Consider the following 7,394-nt stretch of genomic DNA (forward strand, 5'->3'; position numbering starts at 1 on the left):
AAAAAAATCTATATATACCCAGAACACAAATGTACTCAGGGTTGATGGTTGTAGTTTTGATGTAAAGTTCAACTTCTGGAGATTGTAACTACTGTGATACCTACAACGTCTGGTCTTCATTTTAAGCTAATATAAGATTCTTTTGCTGTTAATTGCTCACTTTCCATTTCTACTCTGTTCTAGGCTATGCCTGTTATGTATTTTTCATGTGCTCTTGATGTTTAGCATTAGAGGGGCTGTCATCCCACCTCTGTGTTAGAATCTATTATGTATCATTGAATGTGCTATGCAGGTTTCTATTTGCCTAGTTCCAGAGAGCTATCATCCTGTCTATGCATTAGGAAATAGATTTGCAGACCTTTTTATTGGTTGCAGCCGACCATCACATGGTCTTGTGCATCTGCTGGTGTGGTCATTATTCTCCATGTTCACTTATTTCTCAAACTATGAGTAATTGGTGGTCTAAAGCCTTGTAGTCTGGGGGTGTTCACCCATGTCTGAGGTTAAGCATAGTAGAAGTGGTTATCTGGCCTGAATATGCATCACTCCTACCATTCGTCCACCTATTTCCAACATTTTTGCTGAGTTTGTAATGTTCCCGAGCATCTCTAAGATAAAACCTAGGAGAGTTTCTTGGGGTGATAACATTAATTGGTGTCGTTGCTGGGGACAGGAGATTGAAGCTCAGCTTCCCTGGGAAATGACACAGTTCCAGATTTTGATGATAGATAAAGTCTAGGCACATTTCTTGTTGTAATCATCTATTTGATGAATCCACTGGAGGAAGACCAACCTTTGGCAACTCCACATTGCAGTTCTGGCTTAGTTTGTGAGGCATACCCGAAGAAATCCTCAGAAATCACCAACTAAACTAGTGCCTGACCCTGAGAAGATTTTCAAATCGAAGAAAACTTCACAGAAAGGAGCATCAAGGTTAGGTAAGCCTTAAAAATCTTATGTATCTTTGCTAGTGAGGAAGTCACTTTCAGAGATTCACAAAGATCCTGTTCATTCATTTCCCTTTCGGATCTCAGTCTAAAGAAGCATCCCATACTGTTAAATCATATTCCTCTATCTCTGTCATCCATTGCATTGCTTCATACCACTCAGTTTACCAGTATCCTTTTACCTTGCCTCAGTCATGGCAAACCAGCAAGCCCTTACAAAGATAGAGAGAATCGTAGCTGCTAGGTGTGGACCTTTGGTCTTGCCTATCCCTTTAAATGCCATGCTTGCAGGAGATTATCAAGAATATATGCCTAAGTTTACTGGTACAAAGGGAGTAACAGCTGAAGAGCATCTAGATTCCTTTTATAGCTATGATGATAACCTGGATACCTATGAAGAGGATGTATGGATGAGGGTTTTTGTCCAAAGCCTAGAGGGAGAAGCTAGAAAATGGTTCAGGAAATTAGCCCCTAGGTCCATAGCAGACATTGAGGCCTTAGATGACCTATTCCTAACACTGGGGGGATAAGGAAGATTTGTTCTATGATCATACTGAGTTTGGGAACTTACAGAGGGATGGGATCTCATCATCCTCAGATCATATGATCGACGAAATGGCTAGAATGATTGAGTCATTAGCCTTTGAAGTTTCCAAGTTAAGAGTTGAGCAGCATTCAGGAGTGAAGCAATTGCAGATTCTGCAAAGAAGCAGAGTTACAAACGAAGACAAAAGGGTGAGGACCCTTTTTTAGAGTATAGTCATGGAAGAAGAGCTGTTTGAAGAGGAGGAGGAGGTCCATGGTTTAGAAGATAAGGGCAGTGCCCCTTTCCTAACCAGAGCTGCCTATGAGAGGTCATTATCTATAGGCACTGCTCACCAGTTTGTTGTAGCTGCAGAACAACAAGCTGATCAGTAGTAGTAGTCAGCATAAGGTCCTACCATCCTCCAAGAATTTGAACCCGAAGCCAACCCATCCTCTAATGGCTATGCAGATCTGCAACTTGGCCAACCTGCTAGTTCTTTTGTCCCCAGCCCAGTGATCAGTAAGGGAGAAGAAAGCTCCCCATCATATTATGTTTCTCTGTCTGCTCAAAAGGAAATCCCTCATAGTTTCCCACTAGGCACTGAGGTAAGTAATAGCTCCATTCTCAAGGCTGATACTGATCACCTCAGTCTTGATATTCTGAAACCTGCTCAGGTAGCCTCCACACAGATAGAAAGGGTAGCTTGCCAGATGATAGAGGAAGAGGGTGCACAGTTTTGGGACTCCTCCTTGGATGAGGGCTGTTCTGAGCAAGATGCAGGAGCAGATGATGTCTCTGTGTCCCTCGTGTTAGTGTCAGTCTTTCCAGCCTTCCTCCAGTGATCAAATGTGCTCTTACAAAGTGGTCCCAGAGTGTCAAGGTCAAATTTTGTCATTTCAGTGAGTCTTCAAGCAAAATTTGGTCACTAGGCATTAGGTCTAGGCTTTGCCCAAATGTCAGACCATGTCATCATTCAGCTGAGCCTATCATCATTCAGAGGGTTGTCATTATCATGTCAGTGTCTAATGAGTCTTTTTACAACTTATTCATGCTTCAGTTGTGCCTAGGCAAGGTCATTTCCCTCTCCTAGGGTTTTGAAGGCAATTTCTCTTGGGCGGCTAAATAATCAGCAAAACTCATATCCTGATGTTCATAAACCTTCCCCTGTCCTTAAAGTACCTTATAAAACACTTCCCATCCCTTAGATCCGCCAAATTCCTCATTTTTCCAGAAACCCTAGTTTCTAGCTACAACCTGGCAATTTTCTAGGTTGGGCCTGTGTTTTGCCCTTTTGGACCCCTTCCCCTCACTCAATCACTAAGATTCCACTTTCCCCTGCTTCCTAACATCCCTCCTCACTCCCAAAAATTTCCCCAAGAATTTAGAAGCCCCCTATTCCCTTCATCTCGCTCCATTTCGACAAAATTCCTTGCTTCACACATCGGGACAAGTCGCACTCAAATGATGTTCCAGAGCAATCAAAGATGAATTTTGGAAAACTGGAAGAGGTTTCTACTCATAACATGCCAAAGAAGAAAAACATCCTTCCCTTTTTTCACAGGTGTCATTGTTTGAGAGAAATGTCAAGAATACCGTTGCCTCAGGAGAATCAAAGACACCTTTGAAGTGACCTTGGGAAAATCAAGTTTTCGCCTAGCTGGGTTAGCCAAATGATTTTCTTGATGGGTAAAATGATAACTAGACACAAATATCTTTCCAATGAGCTATCATGAGCTCAATTTGGGGTTGAGGAAGGCATTCAGAAGTTGACTGCAACAGTACTCGTCTTTCAGGCAGCCTCATTTGGCACTTTTTGACCAGTCTTGGGAGATTTGACTTTTGACAGGTCAAAGAAACTCCAAATTGAAAAATTCCACTTGGTTTGGAAAGTAGACTCAAAGAAATTTCCAACTAGCCATCCTGCGCCTGATTCTAACACTGGGAAGGCCTCCAAAATCCTCCTGCAAAAGCGTGACCCGTTGGGAGGTGCGCGACCCGTTGAGAGCCCTCCTGCAGTGTAAAAAAATCAACGTGCGCGACCCGTTGGGAGGGGCGCGACCCGTCGAGGATTTCTCGACAAAAACTTGCCAGTGAGCTGCCAAGTGACCACAGACTTGCTCAATCTTCCTCCAAATCATCAAATTTGTTTGAGGTAGGCCTTATACACTTCAGTTGGTGGTTTGTCATGATTGATGGCTCTCGTGTGCAAAAGTTGAATTGGGCAAGTGGATGAAATTTTAAATGGCTCCTCAAACATGTCAGACACTGAAACATATGAGCAGAGTGATGACCATTCATCATCTTCAGAGGTTCAGGTATAGAGGAGGCCACATAGAGGTGGAAAAGGTGGCCATCACAGGAGAGAGGAGCCTACTTCTTTGGCAGGTCTACAAGCTTGTCCTTTGGAAGTTTCTTGCTTTCAGTACATGTCCTGTTATGAGTTCTTTGTCTTGCACTTGCATGAAGGAGATGTCAACCTTGCTGGGGTGGATTTCACTTTGATACCCGAGGTTATTGCACAGGCTACAGGGATTCCAAATGTTGGGGAGATATGAGAAAGTCCTTGATGAGCCATGGAGGATTCGAGGAGACCGAATCTTGAAAAGAAGGAGGCCCGGTGACCTATTGTCTGCTGACCGGGAGTCATTGCTCATTCAAGAGAATGCTCACTTGGAGAGGCTGTTGGCTAAGGCCAACCAAGAGAAAAAGCTGCTAAGGAACATGAAGAATCACTATTGGGCGAGGATGCATGTTTGCAAGGCAAAAATGAAAATGTTCCAAAGGAGGTTGACCGAGGCACTAAAATGGAGAAAAAGGCCAAATCCACTCCATATCTTGGCTGAGGCATCCCTCAAGGCTCATGGCACTCACTAGCATCATCTACAGCACAAATCCCAAAAATTTTGGAGAGTTTTGGTTAATTTTGGTATTTTTGGGAAATTTACAGGTTTTGGCTTCTCAACGGGTCTCACCCCCGGTGAGACCCTTTGTCATCGTAGCTCCGTTTTGCAAAAACTAAACATTTTTGGATTTTTCATGCAAAGTTACACATGCCTATGGATGGACTTGAGTTTTTATGGAGTTTTGGGCCTCCAAAAGGTCAAAATACAGCCAAATTTTGACTTTCTGCCCCTTTTTTGAGTTGCAGAAGCAGTCTTGGGAGAATTGAATTTTGACTGGGAAACTGACCTCCAAATCCAAAAATTCCAGTTGGGTTGGAAAGTAGACTCAGAGATCTTTCCAACGAGCTATCCTGCACCTAATTTTTACACCGGAAAGGCCTCCAAACAGAGCTCCAAAGTGCGCGACCCGTTGAGGAAATGTGCGTGACCCGTTGAGGAAACTTTGCCAGATTTGACCAGTTCAGCCCAGAAAACGCAGTTTGGCTCCAGTTTGACTTTTTGAGGTGGATGGTGGTCCTCTTGGATGTAACTGTGACACTTTTTGGATATTTTTACTCTTGTTTAACTCTTCTAGAAGATTCTTGCATGTAAAGGGTAAAAATTGAATGTATGAACTGGTTTCCAAGTTTATAGAGGCAAGTTGTTTTGACTGCCTATTTTCTAGTGCTTAGTTTAGAAGTGGTTCAAACAGCTCCTAGGATAGTGAACTCGACCCATGGAGGCAGGGAAAGAGGTTAGATCATCTATATTATGTACTTTCTTGCTCATTTTCATGGTTGGACTCTTGAGGGAGGAGCTATCATTGTATATTTCACTTGTATCTCTGCAATTTTTGGCTAAGGAAGACCAGGGTTTTACAGTCATCATTGGGATTCTTGTGGACTCATGTGTTGATGGTGTGTTTCTACATGTTATTGTAAGCTTTGTTATGTGATTCATTTCCTTTCTATACTGCTGCATATTAAACAAATGAAGTGATAAAGTTAGAATTTATGCTAGCCATGCTCTGCTTTTAAATTTGTTTAATTTTTATGTTTTCTGCTGTCTAAAGAGAATTCAAATCCATTGTTTGCTCTCTTTAGCTCTCTCATCTTTCTTCTTAATCATCCCTTTCAGCTAAAGACATCAATACAGGTTCCTACCTTGCCCCAAAGACCCCCCTGCAGAAACTGTGTCCAATCCCCGCACCCTAAATTGCAGTTCCTCAATTTGCCACCAAAAACCCCAAAAACCCCCAAATCAACCTTCAAATCAGTTTACTAGCCTAATATCAGTGTTACAGTGTTGGTCATCTCATCCCATTGAAGATCTACCGAGATTGACTGGAGAGAGCCTTCTCCTGCCCCGTAGGGCTAGCTACGAGGCTGAATGGGTTGATGTAGCTTTGAAGTTTGCCTTTTCAGCCTGAGGTGAAATTTCAAGTGCTAACATACTGGCGACCATACTGGGGAGAACAACTGATCGTTTTCTCATTGACGTGTTATTTCATAAGTCTTAGACGGAGCCTGAAGTTACGCCAGGTAGCCTTCGAAAACGCTCTTGTTTTACATCAGCGTTAGTAGATAAACGCTGCTTCAGTCAATCTCCGTGAGCTTGTGAACGTAGCGCTTCATTGACACTTTACCCCAGTACATGTATCAAGTTCAGATCTGATTGTTGATGGTGAACAACGATCAGACACTTGACAGGCTGAAATCATTCACTTGGCGACTCTAAATCATTTTCAAGATCAGATCCAAAGACTCCACTGGAGGATGATCCCGACCAGCAGAAACATGAAAGGAAAACATGGACATATCAGGTATTCAAGTTGGAATTTTATCCAAGACATTTTGTTCTTTGTCATAAATTATTTTTTCTCTTTTCCCAAGAATGTCAAGAAGGCTTTGCAAAGTGTATTATGCTTGAGAAAAGATCCTCGGCCTGCCGTTGATTCTTTCCCTTTGAAGATTGTGAATACCAAAGATTTGCATGCTTTTGAGCTTGATCAAGATCCTTTTTCCGAATTTTGTGATGAACCTATACCTGCTGTACATACCCCTATACCTTGTAAAATTCCAGATCAGTATAAACCTCTTGTTTTACCTTCTGTTCTTCATGCTTTTCCCAAAAACTATGATCTATACTTGCCGATGTTTGATGGTGAATGTAAGAATGTCAACGCTGAGCAACATGTCCAGAATTTTGAGAATTTTCTAGATCTTTTTGAAGTTGATGAAGAAGATGTTAGTATAAGGCTTTTTGCTCTTTCTTTGCAAGCCAGAGTGAAGAGCTGGTTCAAAACCCTGACTGATGCAAGCATCTCAGATTTCCAGCAGTTCGTCAAAGTTTTTCTCGATAGGTGGATGATCGGGCAGAACCTTTTCTTGATTGTAGAAGAGTATAACCAGCTGAAAAGATTGCCAGGTGAGACAGTACAACAGTTTTCGGCCAGATTTAATCAAGTTTATTATTCGATGCCAGTTGATATAATGCCTACTCCTAGATCTGCTCTCTTACACTATCCGGGCGCCTTTGATCCGGAGATGGAGTTTCAGCTGAGAGAAAAGAATATTGCAACACTTCACGAGATGCAAAACAGTGCAGTAAGTGTAGAGGTTCATCTGCTGATCCGAAGGGCAAGGTTGAAGGAAGAAGAAATGAAAAACATAGATCCGGAAAAATCGGCATCTTTAGAGGTGAAGCTTGAAATTTTGGTAAGTGTCATGGAAAAGATGATGGACAAGATCAACACAAGAAATGCTTATGATGTTCAAGATCATGGCTCGCTGATTGAAGAAGAACAAGTTGCTGATCCAAAACATTTTGTTTCTTACCCTAGTTGTCATAGATCTGATAATGATTGTTTTGTAGATCACCTTGGAGAAGAGAGATCTATTGATATGACATGCATGCTTGATGATGTGTTTTATAGTGATGATTTGCCTCGTTTTGATTAGTATGATGATGATTATGTTCTCCAAACAGAGGCTAATTTTGCAATCAAACAAGCAGCTAGTTTGTGGAAGGAAAAAGTTC

This window comes from Pinus tabuliformis, chromosome 5_2, assembly GCF_031772625.1.
Source record: "Pinus tabuliformis cultivar Carrire ecotype Pingquan chromosome 5_2, CPIR1, whole genome shotgun sequence".
Classification (NCBI taxonomy): domain Eukaryota; kingdom Viridiplantae; phylum Streptophyta; class Pinopsida; order Pinales; family Pinaceae; genus Pinus; species Pinus tabuliformis.